The following is a 15,243-nucleotide window of genomic DNA, read 5'->3' as shown; positions in this document are numbered from 1 at the left end:
TTTCAGAAATAAACGCCCAGCTTAACCCTGCTGTACCCTTAGGAAAAGTCCTCTCTGCTGTGAAGGCTTTTTGGCATTTCCCTTCTCCTCCACTGGCTCGCAAGCACATAAGCAAGAGAAGTCAAGCTCCTCTTTGTGCTGCTTTCAGAAACAGTGGCTTTGACAATAAGAAAACACAGCCAATGTTTCCTGTCTGTCTGAGGCTAAACACATAAATTGTCTTTTCTAGAGGGACCAAACAAGAGAAGAATAAGACCAGAGCAGGCAGGCCAGAGAATCTTATTGCTGGCAAACATCTGGACTTTGCATTCACCGATGGTGTGATTAGCACACATGGCTGGGGGCAGTGCCACATTCAGGGCCCTGTTTGCTGGGTTCTTTGCACATTTTACCTGAGGCAATGACAGGTATTTAGGAAAACCCACAATAATCCTAAAAGTTGCAAATCCGAAATCTCCCTGCACAGGGCACAAAGCCCAACTGCTGGGGTGCAGCACCAAACTCCCGTTTTTCCTCTTTTTGTTCCCTGGGATTTTTGCATCCACAGCCACGTTGTAGTGTGTTCCCAGTTCCAGCGAGGGAAGAGTAGAAAATCTTTCTTTATCCTTGAAATAGCCTGCAACTTGCTGGTTTCTGTGAGGAGGTGGTGAATGTGTGCTCGGGCCCCTCCAGCTGAGCAGATATTCCAAGTGCCAGACGCCACTCTCCAGCATGCAGGGAAGCTGATGCCTGTTTTATCCCATCCTTCACTCACTTTCTCTTTTGCTATGAGCTGTGCAGAAAGATTGTGCTTTGTCAAGGTTAATGAGATATTTATTCTACATTTGGTCTCTCCATTTAAAGCTTAATTACTGCCCTAGAAAGCTCCAGTCCTTGGAAATCAGCATCTTTGTGTAACAGAAAGATGGAGCCCTCAGCTATTTCACACTATGTGAAAGGAGAGCCATGTCAGCTCATGTTATGAGGTAGCTCCGTTTTCTGTGAGTCAGTTACCATAGGTTTTCCTCAAAAGCTGTCTAACCCCTGCTCTCATCCTCCTTTCTTGCGGCTCCCTTTCAAGCCTTTCTCCTCCCTCACTCCTTGACACCCCTGTGAGGACACCTCGCTGGGGTGCATGGTCTCCAAGCTTGGGAGATCCTTCAGCCCCCTGGGGAAAGGTTTCCTTTCCACAAAGGCATTTCCCTATTTGGTTGAGAATTCCCCTCCAGAGACACTCTCAAGCTCTCTGCATGACATGCTACCCATCTGTGCCCTGGGCCGGGTGCCTGTTTCCCTGGGGATGCCTTCCCTGGCACATAGCTATGGGCCTTGAGAGACAAGGGGAGAAGGCCCAGAAACCCAAGAGAAGCAAAAAGGGTCACTGCAAACGCAGGGCTAGCTCCATGCAGAGCATGTGCACACTCTTCTGCAGGGTCTTCCAGCTACACCAGCCTGGTGCAGCATGAGCTGGGGTGCGAGGAGACGTGAGCACCGCTGCTGCTCCCACTGGCGCCAGTGCCCCACACCAAGACCTGGTAATGAGATGGCAACATCATCACTGGCACCCCCATCCAACCTGGGTGATATGGCAGAGCCAAGCCCCATGATATCAGACTGGGGGAATGGTGCATTTGAGCAAGAAGAGCAAATAACACATCAGGTCAGAAACCTCTGCCAGGCGGGATGCAAAGCGGCACAGGCCAAACCTCCAGACTGCGTCAGCAGAGCACGTTACGCTGAGCTGCACTAATTAGTAGCCTAAAGAGAAATGGCATCAGCATGGATGAGTTTTCTTTGAATCAAGACTCCCCGCAGAGACCTGCTTGTGCATCAGCCCTTTCTGCAGGCATTGCACCCGCCTCCAGCTCTGGCTCAAGGTCGTTGTGCTGGTCTTCTCCCATGTTGAGGTAAGGCGCACCTAGCAGGCACCTTCTCGGGGGACGAGGAGAGCGGTGGGGTCGCTCAGGCTCATAGTGCCAAGAAGTGTTGGGAAGGAAGCCGAATGCTCTTTTGGAAACGCTTCTGTTCTGGGCCATGCGATTTCCTGAGGAGGCAGGGTAAATGGGTCACTGGGAGGTGCTAGCAGTGACTCCTCAAGTGTCAGCAGGGAACGTTTGCACTGGGATGTGTTTCTGAAGTCAGGATTATGTGTGTTCTCTGAGCTTTATATAGTCACTTCTGTAAAGAGAGGAATAGTCATATGTCTAATGTGTTGTAAGATTTTAACAAATTCTTCACCAGAAAGTTACTCTGAACAATAATGTTTTTAGCATAGCCCATGAATATGTAAATATAAATGATCATATAATAATCAAAATATTGGGGCTCACTCAACAAGTCTGATTCTTGGCTCTTTCCAACACACTCTGAAGTTAATGAAGCAGTTACAACTGGTTAAACATACATAGATATGACTGTGGGCAAGAGAAAACATTCTTAAATGTAGCTGCATGCCTCTTACAGACTTGCTACGTTTAAGAGGTGAGTGTCCTTCCAAGGCCGGTGCTACAATTGCAATTATTCAGAAGGAAAAAATACTCAACCTCTGTATACAGTTTGAGATGACTTGGTGAAAGCAAGTCCAAAGAATGTGCCCAACTTAACTTTTCAAAGCTTAATTTCTAACATTTACTTTAACATAACATAGTTGTTCTATTGGTCATTTAGCCCAAAATGATTCAAAATTTCTTGGTTACCTAAAAAACAAGTGAAGAGAAGAGCAGCCCGCCCTAACCCAGCATTGCAGGAAGGGAAGAGCTCTTTGGCTCTCTGTATCAACCTGCTGCCCTCCCAGTGCAGGACTGCGCACTGCTGCATGGTTGCATTCAGTCTTATGAGACGAGCATCATGTTATGACACTCCACATTTTCCTGCTGAAAACTGCTCCACTCTTGGAAAAAAACTCTTTTTTAATGCTTGTCCTAACTATCTTTTGTTGTGCTATACTATCAGCAACGTTTCCTTGAGCCATATCATTTTGAGCATCTCTAACCTGTGATAGCTAGTGCCAAAGCCTATACATTTAACGCAAAGAGAAACAAAAAAATTTATAATAGAATAGAATTGTTTCATAGAATGGTTTGGGTTTGAAGGGACCTTAAAGAACACCTAGTTCCAACCCCCCTGCCATGCACGTGGACACCTTCCACCAGACCAGGTTGCTCAAAGCCCCATCCAACCTGGCCTTGAACGCTTCCAGGGATGGGGCATCCACAACTTCTCTGGGCAATCTGTTCCAGTGCCTCACCACCTTCACAGCAAAGAACTTGTTCCTCACATCTAATCTCAGTCTACCCTCTTTCAGTTTAAAGCCATTACCCCTTGTCCTATCACTACATGCCCTTGTAAAAAGTCCCTCTCCGGCTTTCTTGTAGGCCCCCTTTAGGTACTGGAAGGCTGCTATAAGGTTTCCCTGGAGCCTTCTCTTCTCCAGGCTGCACAACCCCAACTCTCTCAGCCTGCCTACATAGGAGAGGTTCTCCAGATCTCTGATCATCTTTGTGGCCCTCCTCCGGACTCACTCAAACAGGTCCATGTCTTTTTTATGTTGGGGGCCCCAAAGCTGAATGCAGTACTCCAGGTGGGGTCTCACGAGAGTGGAGTAGAGGGGGAGAATCACCTCCCTCGACCTGCTGGTCATGTTTCTTTTGATGCAGCCCAGGATACGGTTGGCTTTCTGGGCTGCAAACGCACATTGCTAGGTCATGTTGAGCTTCTCGTCAACCAACACCCCCAAGTCCTTCTCAGGGCTGCTCTCAATCCACTCATCGCCCAGCCTGTATTTGTGCTTAGGATTGCCCCAACCCATGTGCAGGACCTTGCACTTGGCCTTGTTGAACTTCATGAGGTTCACATGAGCCCACCTCTCAAGCCTATCAAGGTCCCTCTGGATGGCATCCCTTCCCTCCAGCTTGTTGACCGCACCACAGAGCTTGGTGTCATTGGCAAACTTGCTGAGGGTGCATTCAATCCCACTGTCCCTGACAGAGATGTTAAACAGCGCTGCTCCCAATAGCGACCCCTGAGGAACGCCACTTATCACTGTTCTCCACTTGGACATCGAGCTGTTGACCGCAACTCTTTGAGTGTGACCATCCAGCCAATTCCTTATCCACTGAGTGGTACATCCGTCAAATCCATGTCTCTCCAATTTAGAGACAAGGATGTCGTGTGGGACAGCGTCAAATGCTTTGCACAAGTCCAGGTAGATGGACTTTTTTCTTCTAAAGCAGTCTGTTTTGGAGTCTGCTTTTAGTTGTATAACCTATGCACCTTCCCTCCTCCCATATTGCTCAGGCTTAGCTCAGCTCTGAAGTCTGAGATGGTGGCAGGGCTGTGTGGTCTAGTTAGCTGCAAGCAGATGCTCTTTCCTTGCCTCGGGGAATGCTACCTGTGACAAGGTGCCTAACCCTGTCTCTCCTTCCCTATTCTTTTCTTCTGCCCACGTATGGCTACAGCCTTTCTCATAGTGGCATTTCCTCCTTCCTTTCAAGAGCAGAAGGTTATGTGATATCAGAAGTTGGCCCACAAGGGCAGCGGCTGAGATGATGGCTGAGCCAGCTGAAGAGGTTTAGGGCTGAGCTTCCAGGGCTTTATGAGCACTGTGCAGAGTTCAGAAGCTGGCGTCTTTTCCTCCAGCAGTGCTTTTACTGTTTAGTTTGCATCTCTGCTTTAGGCTGAGAGGTAAAATTTTTTCTAAAGAGAAGAAGATAGCTCAGTGGCAGCCTTCTCACAGTGAAGGGGCCAGTGGCCAAAAACATTTGGGTACAGGCTTTTGCTTGGTATCCCAGAAGAAGAGAGTAGTGCTCTTTTTGCAGGCCTCACGTATAACAAGTTTACCCAAATTTTAAAACAAACAAACAAACCCAGTGTTAATAGAGGTGAATCTCTCATCTTCTGCTGCAATAACAAGGTTAAACCATTCAAGATGTCATCACTGCTGTGAGAGGTGCCTCTGGTTATGACAGCTCTGACGCAGGTAGGGGAAACTCCTTTCAGAAGTGTCAGGACATGCCCAACAGTGGTGATGCGTAATGTTTCCTGTTATCATGGGATCTTTCATTAAATATGACGGGAAAACAACGTATGTCATGCTAGAAAAGCCATCCATGCTCCGTGTACTGTAGCTGCAGCCCGCGAGGTGGCAGAAGGAAGCGGGTGTCATTGCAGGCTCAGCCCGCTCAGGCTGCACTTCTCTTTATTGCTGGTATTTTGAATTTTGAAAAGGAAGGCAAAAGAAAAACCAATTGAAGAACAGAAGCATGTTTAACTTTCATGTAAAAAACTTTCCTGAGGAGAAGAGGATAAGCTACTAAGCGGGTTATTTATATACATTAAAAACAATAAAGTGCAGAAAATAAAGTGCATGTCTTAGCTCCCTTTTAGCACCATGTATTTCAAAAAGGTAAGGCAAATAATAGCAATGGCCAGGAATTATTTCATGCCTCCTTATGAAGTGATGACTGCCAAGAAGATGCCCACAGACAGCTCTGTTGAAATATAAATTAGCACTTTATTAAACCAGCTCCCTACCAAGCCCACCTGGCCTGTATGTTTATTGACTTGTTTATTGACGAGATTTATATTTGGTGGTAATTAGTTAAAAAAATTAAGCTTGTTCAGCTCTTCAGTCTAACACATATTAATATCCTGAAGGAAAGCAATACATTAATTTATTCAGGAATCAGCAATCATCCTCTCAAGCTCCAAGAAACCTGGGTCCTAGTGAAGCTTCTGGGGGAATCCCACCACACAACCTACCCACACAGACCGCAGCTCTCTCCCCTTTAGAGAAGACACAGTGGTAGCATTACTGAATGGCATCCCCTATAGCAATGTACTTCGGGGATTTGCTTCCTGGCAGAACTGTGCCTCAAGTAGAAGGGCCCTATATATATTTGTTAAGCTCCTGGGTGTCCCTTTGCTAGACTCCCAGCACGTCCTGCCTCTTTTGGGATTATCATTTGCTGAAGGAAAGGAAGCTCATGCAAACATCCAGTCTCATCCTATATTGCAAAGGACTTTTGAACCACAGCTGCAAGATACTACTGTGTCCAGTGTGATATCTCAGTGGTATGGCTTTACTATTAGTTTTTTGGAAAAAGACCACAGTAAACAGAAGAAGAATCTGCTTAATTTCCCCACTTAGCAGGGGGAGGGAGGTCAACATGAGCTCATCACATCTCAGCAGAGAACCCCCAGAAAAGACCTTCTGTGTGTCTGCTGCCTGTGCAACCCTGTGCATGCCCCAAAGGAAAGACTGTGATGAGAACTCATGCTGTTGCACCCGACCACAAAGCACAAAGTCCGAGGAAACCCGGTTTTACTCAAATGTCTCTCACTCCTGCATGCATTGCTGCTGGGCTGGGGTCACATGTTGTATTTCCCAGATAAAAGTGAGTGAGGTCAGCTTAGACTGTCTCTATAGTAGATCTTTATTAGACTGCCCATGGACTACACACCTTCCTTGCCACCCCTGCTCTGATAACCTAGGCTCGCTGGCCATTACGTGAGGAGTTTTGCTGTCTGGCTGAGCTGCCTCTGCTCTGGACCCCCTGGAAGCAGGGCCCATGGCTCTTGGTGCTCACCAGCTCACCCTGCAATGCCAGCCCTGCTCGCGCAACCTGCAGAAACCACTTGAGGAAGGGGTCCCTTTTGCTATGAGGCTATTGTGCTATTTCTGTTCTGTATTCCCTTCATTACCTTAAATCTCCATAAAGCTCCCCCACCAGCAGGCTGACACCAGCTCCTCAGGAACCTGTGGTGCTTCTCACAGATCCAGTGCAAGCATGAAGCACCCACCACTAGGAAATGTTCCTGCTCTGGTGCTCTTTGTGTACTGGCTTATGTTTTCTGCCTTTGCAAGCCTTAAGTCCTTCCTAGTGGGGCCAGCCCGGTGCTTTTCTATTACTACAGAGCTTAATACACTTACAGGATCACTGTGTAATTAACATTGCCATCATTTGCTGATGATGTTCATTTGTTTGTCTCATGCTGCAGTTTTGGGCTAATGCAGATATTCCCAGCAAAAAGATGACTGTAAGGTCATTTGCACCTGAGAGTTTCTTTGGATTTAGTGCCAGTGCTCTTATTTGTAATAAAAAGCCTTACCTTAAAAAGTTAAAAAGCAGTTCAGCAGCACAGCTAAGAAATCTGTTTTCCCATGGAATTGTGGTTGGATTCTCTGGTGTCCAGCAAGACACAAACTCCCATTAAAATTTGTGTAGGTGGGATGCAATGTCTCTTCCGTGTAGATTCTGTTAGTGTCTGAGAGCAAAACTCACAGTGCAGTTTGCAGGGCCTGGGGAGAATGCTCTGTGCACGGATGGCTGCCTCTGCTGATTAACTGCTCCCTCAGATTTTGGCTGAAATCAGCCAATGGGCCCAAAATTGCTATTGGGACAGACTGAATGGTTGCATAAGCCTCCTTTCCATGGGAAAATGCTCCAGAAGAATACACAGTCAGACCAACTGTGTGCTTGTCACTAACTGCGCTCTGAGTAAGCCAATTTACCTGAACCAGTCTGGTCCTGTCAACAAAATGTAACTACTAATATAGGAGATGTGCCAGTAAAGCCTAAGTAGCTCTGATAACATTGTGTATGGAACAAAAAGGTTAAGATAAAGTCAATGAAAAGAATTTAAAGCCAGGCGAGATCTGAGGCTGAAGCGGAGCCTTGGTGTAGTCAGGAGCCCTGTGCTCAGCCAAGCTCTTCCATTTCTGTGGCAGAAGTACCCCCTGCACTTGTAAAGTCTCCCCCCGAGAGGAGAGACTGCTGGGGACCGATCGCAGGGTGCTACGCTTCTCCTGAAGAGAAAGCCCTTAAAAACGCAGTCATCATCTTAATTGCTGCCTTGGTCTGTTGGCAACAGAAAAGAAATCAGAGCTACTTCTGAGTTAGTGAGCTTGCCCAGACTGGGCCAACATACTGCAGAGGCAATGCCAGCGGATGTTGTGCTAGAAATAAATTGGACTCTATAGCTTGAATAGATGCCAAGGAGCAAGTTTGATCTCCAAAAGAGCAGCTAGCAGACCATGAAGAGAAGTTGGCAGGAAAACACAGCAATCAGCTGTCGAGAGCTGTGACACGTCCTGCAGATGAGGAGCTCAGGGCTGGGTACCACTTTCTCATACCTTGTGCAAGCTGCAAATGAACAACTGCACCTCTTTTAAATTCACTTGTGGCCCTTGAGGAAAGAGTCAAACACAGGCAACAGCATTCAAACGAGCACAGGTGGGCTGGATTTCTCCCAGTATTTCTGTATCATACATAAGACTTCATTAAATACAGAGCAGAACCAGAGAGGAGGCCAAGTACAGCTGTTGTCTAGGCATTTGCCATGCACCTAATGCTACTGGAGCTGTGCACGTCAGCGCCAGCGAGTAATGCAGCCCATAGTATTATATAGGATTATCTCTTAGGATGCTTTGCGAGCAAATCAAAGTTTAGAAATTCTTAGTCCCACCTTCCTTAGATGTTAAGGAATAAAGTTATTCATAGCTGACATAATCTGTCATGATACTACTTCTGTCCTTATTCAGACTAGGGCTGGCTAAGGCTTCGCTGTGACGTGTGCCTTTCAATTGCTGTTAGCCCCATTCAAAGCCAGTGCCTGAAGGGCAGCAGTGGAGACATTACTGGAGAGCAGCTACCAAAAAGGGGTCAGGGTTTAACTTCTCTAGGCTCTGCTATGTCTCTGGTAGAGACTTTCATAGCAGGCTGGAACATGTTCGCTAACACCAGGCTTGTCCAGCCTGGACTCAGCCCTTTCTTTGAAGAATGGATATTGGATACTTTTTGAGGATTACCGGTATTGTGCTGGATATCATTGCCATGGTCTTTCTGTCGCAGCACAATGGAACAGCTGTTTCCCGCTTGAGGTCTAAGTAACAGGATCTTGAGGCCTTCCCTAGAGGCCACCTGACACTTGGTCAGAAGGGCTATTACTAGACTGTGCCAGGGCATTTAACCTTAATGCTACAGTCTGCTGTCTTCCTCATCACAAGCAGCGTAAGAGCTGCAGGCACTCGGGAGCAACCAGGCTTTCTACTGTGTGATCAAGTTGGTTCATCATTTCTGCTCCAGTAAATCCCCCCTAAAACTCTTCAGGATTCACTAAGTTTAGATGAGACACAGCATGCAAGTATGCTTGCTGGTTTAATATCTTCTCGCCATCATTCTTCATCCTAACTGCTAAAACCAAATATTTTGCACTGAGAAAGTTGTTGGCTGAAGTGATCACAGGTTTCCACAGCCACGATGCTTTTGCCCAGGGCAGGGTGCTGATGTGTCAGGGTCTCTGTGTGTTGTGCAGCATGTCCCAGAGAGGCTGCAGCCACATCTAAAGCCACTGGTGAGATTTAAGAATGTAGACATCCCATCACGAGGCAGCTGAGGGCAGGGGATCCAGCATCTAAAGTTGGTGCACCCCACAGGATCATAAAAAACCAGAGGTGAATAGTGAGCCTGCCAACTGTGCCTTTCACCAATTCTTCAGTGTTGTCATATAATTCTCCCCAATAGCCCTGAACAAATTCACAGAGACTTGACCAAAGCCTTTTCTCTTGCCTGGGCTGTGCTAAGCACAAGGGTGGTTCCTTCCATCTCCTCCTCTTTCTCAAGACAAACATTTCTGCCTTCTTTGCAGGCGGGTGTGGTAAAAAGCCATCTCCAGTGCTGAGCCAGCAAAGCCATACTATCTTTTCCTTATCATCACTGTTTGCCCAAGAACCTCGCCCTCCACAGTGCCTCTCTGAGCAAGGAGAGCCACAGGCTCTCCAGCTGTGTAGAGCACAAAGGTTGTTTCCTGACCCAGGTGGAGGTCTAATTAGTGGAGTTATGAGCTGCTGTGCCTGTGAGGAGAGTTAGCGAGGCTCTGTGCTGGCACAGGGCTGGGGGGGTTAGAGCGATGAGGAAGAAGGGATTTGAGCTTCAGAGTAGCTACATCAGCCTGAGCCCTTCCATCAGTCTGTTTTACATGCACAGCTGCATCTGGGTGCTGCTGGAGGCTTCCAAGTCAACAGGGTGTCAGGATATCCATAGGGGTTAGTGAAAATCAGGCTTTGCCATTCTCCTTGTGGAAACTTTGCCTGGCATATGGGAAGGGTCATCCAGAGAAAGATCTGGGGAAGACCCTCAGGACTTCTGGACACCCAGTAAAGCAGTCAGGACAGTGACTCCAACAGGACTGCTGGACACCAGCGAGACCCGGACCTGGTTACTCTGGGGGGCAGGTTGAGTCTGCAGTGTATGTCCACTCTAGTCCTGTGTGTCCACAGCACAGTCTTAGGAAGCCAAGAGAGAAATTCAGGTGTCCTGTTATACAGACTAATGGAAACCATGGGAGCAGACTGGGATCTGACTATACAAAAACTCAAAAAATAATTGTAAATGGAAAGCCATCCTCAGTGCCAGCCTTTTTACTAGTGTTCGTCCCATAAGGACCTGTTCTTAGCAAAGCACTATTCAGTACTAGCTCAAGCTCTTTGGTTTATCAAAGAGAAAGGTAAAAAAAGGGATCTGATCCTGATTTTAAATATCTGAGGAAAAGATTTCTCTCACCAAAGAACTTACAGTATCAGAGAAAAATATAGAAGCAACAAGCCTGGGAGATCATTTCCAGTCTAAACTTATCTTGCTTAAAGGTGCACATTTTTAAATAGGGAACAGGTGAAGTGTGCAAGGGCTCAGGCTGTGCTGGCAGCCTGTGGTTTGAGCTTTGCACAGCTGGAGTTACTTGTTACTGTGGATGTCGGGACAGAGGGGACAATGCCAGGAAGAGCCTGGGACAGCTGGTTTGGAGAAGGGTACACTGGAGATGTGGGAGTAGGAAGGCTCAGGTACAGGGTGGTAAAGGGTTGCAGTCTTGGTTTGGGGATGGAGAGAGTGAGCAGAAGGCAGGTCTTGAAGCTGTATACCTGTCTAAGCATGGACAGGATCAGGCCTTTGTTTTCTAACCTGGTCTTTTTGCCCATGTAAGCATTGTAAAAGACACTTCCCCACTGGGACAGACATGCAAGTCTCCAGCACCAGGCATTTCCACTTCACTTCATTACAATTTTTTAGCCGAGTTGCAAGGGCACAATTTTTCAAATTAGCTTTACAGACCAGCAGTCAGATTAAAATGAGTAATTTTTTTTTTTAATCAGGTAGTTTAAATGAGAGCTTTAAATTTTTCTAGCCTAGTAAATACTAATGTGCAAAGTCTGTACCTAATGTTACCTCAGAACCAGCTCTTGTGTCTTTTCAGCTCTGGGACTCTCCTTTAAGAGTTATTTTGTCTTGCCTGATTAGAGATGTGCACTGAGTGTTTTCAGAGAAGCATAATTCATCCTCCTTGGTTTTCTCCTGCAGTTTCCAAGCAAAAGCCAGGCTAAAGGATAGAGTGAAAAAGCAGCCCTCTGCCTGTGCTGCTCAGACCGAGCCATATAGCAGGAAAAGGGATTTCCGTTCCTCCATCCCGTGGCAGTCTGTCTTAAGAGTAAACATGTGAGCATCTACTGAGACAGGAATGTGGGCTTCGTATATCCACAGAAACTCAGCTGCAGTAATTCTGACAATCAGCATGTACGTTCCACCTCACTGCACCGCAAGTAATGTCTTTTACCTCCACATAGCTGCTGACTTTTGGCATTGCTGGCTGCTTCCAGGAATGTGTTTTCTGTTCTCCTCCCACATCCCATAGCACATCACTCTGCTGCAGCTCTCTGGGGTCTTTTGCGGAAAGCAATGGGATCCAGTGGCCTGGTGCAAACCAAATCATTTCCCTGATTTCTCTTGCCAGGTCCTATTTATCCACCAGTGTTTGTGAGCTAGACCTTACTATGTTCAAAGCACTGTCAGCAGCTGGCAGGAAAGACTGGTGATCAGAGCAATGCTCACAGCTCAGTTTGCAGCAGGGTCTTTGGATTCCTGCCTTTAAGTCATGCAGTGACTTCAGAGTGAGTGTAACAGGGCATCTGAAAAGGAAAAAGTTGAAATCCAGCAGATGTTTCTTGCTGATCTCTTCCTGAAGCAGCAGACTGCTGGGGCTGAGCCAGCACTGCAGACCTGGGAAAACCAGCAGTGTATGTGTGGCACTTTCAGAAGTCCAAGGCTGCTTTCCTTCCACGGAAAACGTCCTGCAGCTGCAGAGCCCTTTCCTGTGAACTGACTCTCTGTGCTCATTCTGGGATGTGTCATTGTGGGATGCACCCTTGGCCTTTGCTTCCTTACCCAGCAAGATTTTACATGCTATTTGGACAGCAGAAAGAGCTTCCCACCCTGCCCTTAGCAGTTCTAGAATAGCAATGAAATCTGCACGTGGATGACTGAAAGACAGATGGAGAGGCTGGCTGTGGATGAAAGGTAACTGCCTCTTCCACAAGGTGCAATAAGCAGCTACCAAAATATTTGCTAGTATGAGGGTGGAGTCTTGCAGATGGGCTGAAGAAGGAAGAAAGCAGAGCTGGTGGATGCTTTGAGCTACCTCAACATAGAAGCATCTCTGGGATGTGCAGCCACTCAGAAGCACAGACTGAGGGATGTATTGTCCTCCTTGAGGCTAAAGGCAAGTTGCCAACAATACTGGCATGTTTGTGAGAGGTTTTAATCACAATTGCTGCATGTTTTAATATGCACATGACAGTGTGAGGATGTTTTTCATGCTTCATACATATATTTAACTGTACTGGTGGCTAGGAGGGAAATCTTGGTATTCTGAACTAATTAAAAATGTACCGATATATTGGTTTTCATGGTAAGGCAGCTACTTGAACATGTACGAGACTCAAAAGCATGAATGGAGGGCACACAAAAAACCAGGAATGAACGCATCAGATTATTGGTGTGCCTTTAAAAATAGTAACTGTACGTAATGCTGTGCAAAGCTAAAATCTATTTTAAACTGTTTATATAGAACGGAAGCGTATGTTCTCAAGGTCTCCGGTTTCTCTACGTGGGTTGGTCAAAAAAGTTGCGACATGCTGAGAAAGGCATTTGCACCTTGTTTTTAGCAAAAGTCACATCCAACAAAATGGATTTAAAAGAGGAGAGATTGCAAAATACTTGGAGGTCACAAGGCAATCTTTGCCCATGCTTTCCAGGAGGGGCATATGCCTTGGCAACCTTTGAGGAACTGCATCTCTGAGCTTCTGACTGCCTCCCTCTCTGTCATTCTTCATGAGCCTTTTCCTCAAGCCCCCTTTCTATTTTTGTCTCTCAGAGGATGTGGGCAGCTCCATGTCGCACCCTCCCTTGAACATTTTTTTGCCCTTCCAATGGAGAAGAATGTTCACTGAAGCAGCTCTGTCCATGCTTGCCGCAAAGGGTCAGGAGCTATGGGGGGGAAAAATAAAAGAGAGAAAGGACAATTAATTGTAGTCTCTGTGCCAGCAAAAGCAAACCAACACAACACCACCATCTACCATCAGCTTTGGGACACTTTCCCTGGGTTTGTCCTAATTTAAGGTTTGGTGGCAAAAGTACTTCCACAGCCTGCCTTGTTGCACAGGATCCCGAGCCCATGGTAGGGGTGAGGTAGAAGCTACTGTTGTATCAACTTTTGGAAAAGGTTAACAAATGCGTGGGCACCTGGCAGACTGCCAGCTCACTGGGGGTGTGAAAGAAGCGGGGACTGTCCTGCTAGGAAGGATGGCATCCCTCTGGTTTATGTGCTTCTGAAGTCTACTGATGGGAGCGTGAGTACAGTGAGCAGCACAGGGAGGCTGGCAATATGGTGGATATCACCTGAGGTTGTCCTTGTTCTGGAGGATGTCACCCATTGGGTGTCCCTGAAACAAAGAGACTGTTCAGAAAGGCAGCAGGCAAACCAGGAAAAGATGCTGCATTGCTGCTAATGGGGCTGGTCTTTCAAAGCTAATGTAGAAATGGAAGGGTATTGCTAGCCTGAGGTGCCCTGCTAAGAGAGCTGCATTGCTGTGCCAGCTTCCTTCCAAAACACAGCACGGTCTTTGGCTTTCCTTCTCATTTTGTTTGCTCTTCTTTTTTATTTTTCCCTTCTTTTTCCATTTTTAAACCTTGCAGATCAGCATACTGTGCACTACAGAGTACCTAGTTCTACAGTAACAAGCAGAAAGAGGCATACCATGACATGCTGTGGTGGGTCGACCCTGGCTGGATGCCAGGTGCCCACCAAAGCTGCTCTATCACTCCCCTCCTCAGCTGGACAGGGGAGAGAAAGTATAACGAAAGGCTCGTGGGTCGAGATAAGGACAGGGAGAGATCACTCACCAATTACCGTCATGGGCAAAACAGACTTGACTTGGGGAAATTAGTTTCATTTATTACCAATCAAATCAGAGTAGGGTAATGAGAAATAAAAACCCCGATCTTAAAACACCTTCCCCCACCCCTCCCTTCTTCCTGGGCACAGCTTCACTCCCAATTTTCTCTACTTCCTCCCCCGCAGCAGCGCAGAGGGACAGGGAATGGGGGTTGCGGTCAGTTCATCACACGTTGACTCTGCCACTCCTTCCTCCTCAGGGGCAGGACTCTTCCCCTGCTCCAGCGTGGGGTCCCTCCCATGGGAGACAGTCCTCCATGAATTTCTCCAAAGTGAGTCTTTCCCATGGGCTGCAGTTCTTCACGAACTGCTCCAGCGTGGGTCCCTTCCACGGGCTGCAGTCCTTCAGGCACAGACTGCTCCAGTGTGGGTCCCCCACGGGGTCACAAGTCCTGCCAGAAAACCTGCTCCAGCGTGGGCTCCTCTCTCCACAGGTCCGCAGGTCCTGCCAGGAGCCTGCTCCAGTGTGGGCTTCCCATGGGGTCACAGCCTCCTTCGGGCATCCACCTGCTCCGACATGGGGTTCTCCATGGGCTGCAGGTGGATATCTGCTCCACCATGGACCTTCATGGGCTGCAGGGGGACAGCCTGCCTCACCATGGTCTTCACCAGGGGCTGCAGGGGAATTTCTGCTCCGGCGCCTGGAGCACCTCCTCCCCCTCCTTCTTCACTGACCTGGGAGTCTGCAGGGTTGTTTCTCTGCAGCTGTGCAGCAACTTTTTTCCCTTCTTAAATACGTTATTCCAGAGGCACTACCACTGATGCTGATGGGCTCGGCCTCGGCCAGCAGCAGGTCTGTCTTGGAGCCGGCTGGCATTGGCTCTGTCAGACATGGGGGAAGCTTCTGGCATCTTCTCACAGAAGCCAGCCCTGTAGCTCCCCCACTACCATAACCTTGCCATTCAATATTTCTTTCTGCGGTATATATGTGTTGTGATTTGGTATCATCTCACACCAGTGCAGAGCTAAGAAACTATTGAG

This window comes from Harpia harpyja, chromosome 5, assembly GCF_026419915.1.
Source record: "Harpia harpyja isolate bHarHar1 chromosome 5, bHarHar1 primary haplotype, whole genome shotgun sequence".
Lineage (NCBI taxonomy): Eukaryota > Metazoa > Chordata > Aves > Accipitriformes > Accipitridae > Harpia > Harpia harpyja.
Note: the sequence above shows the minus strand (reverse complement) of the source record.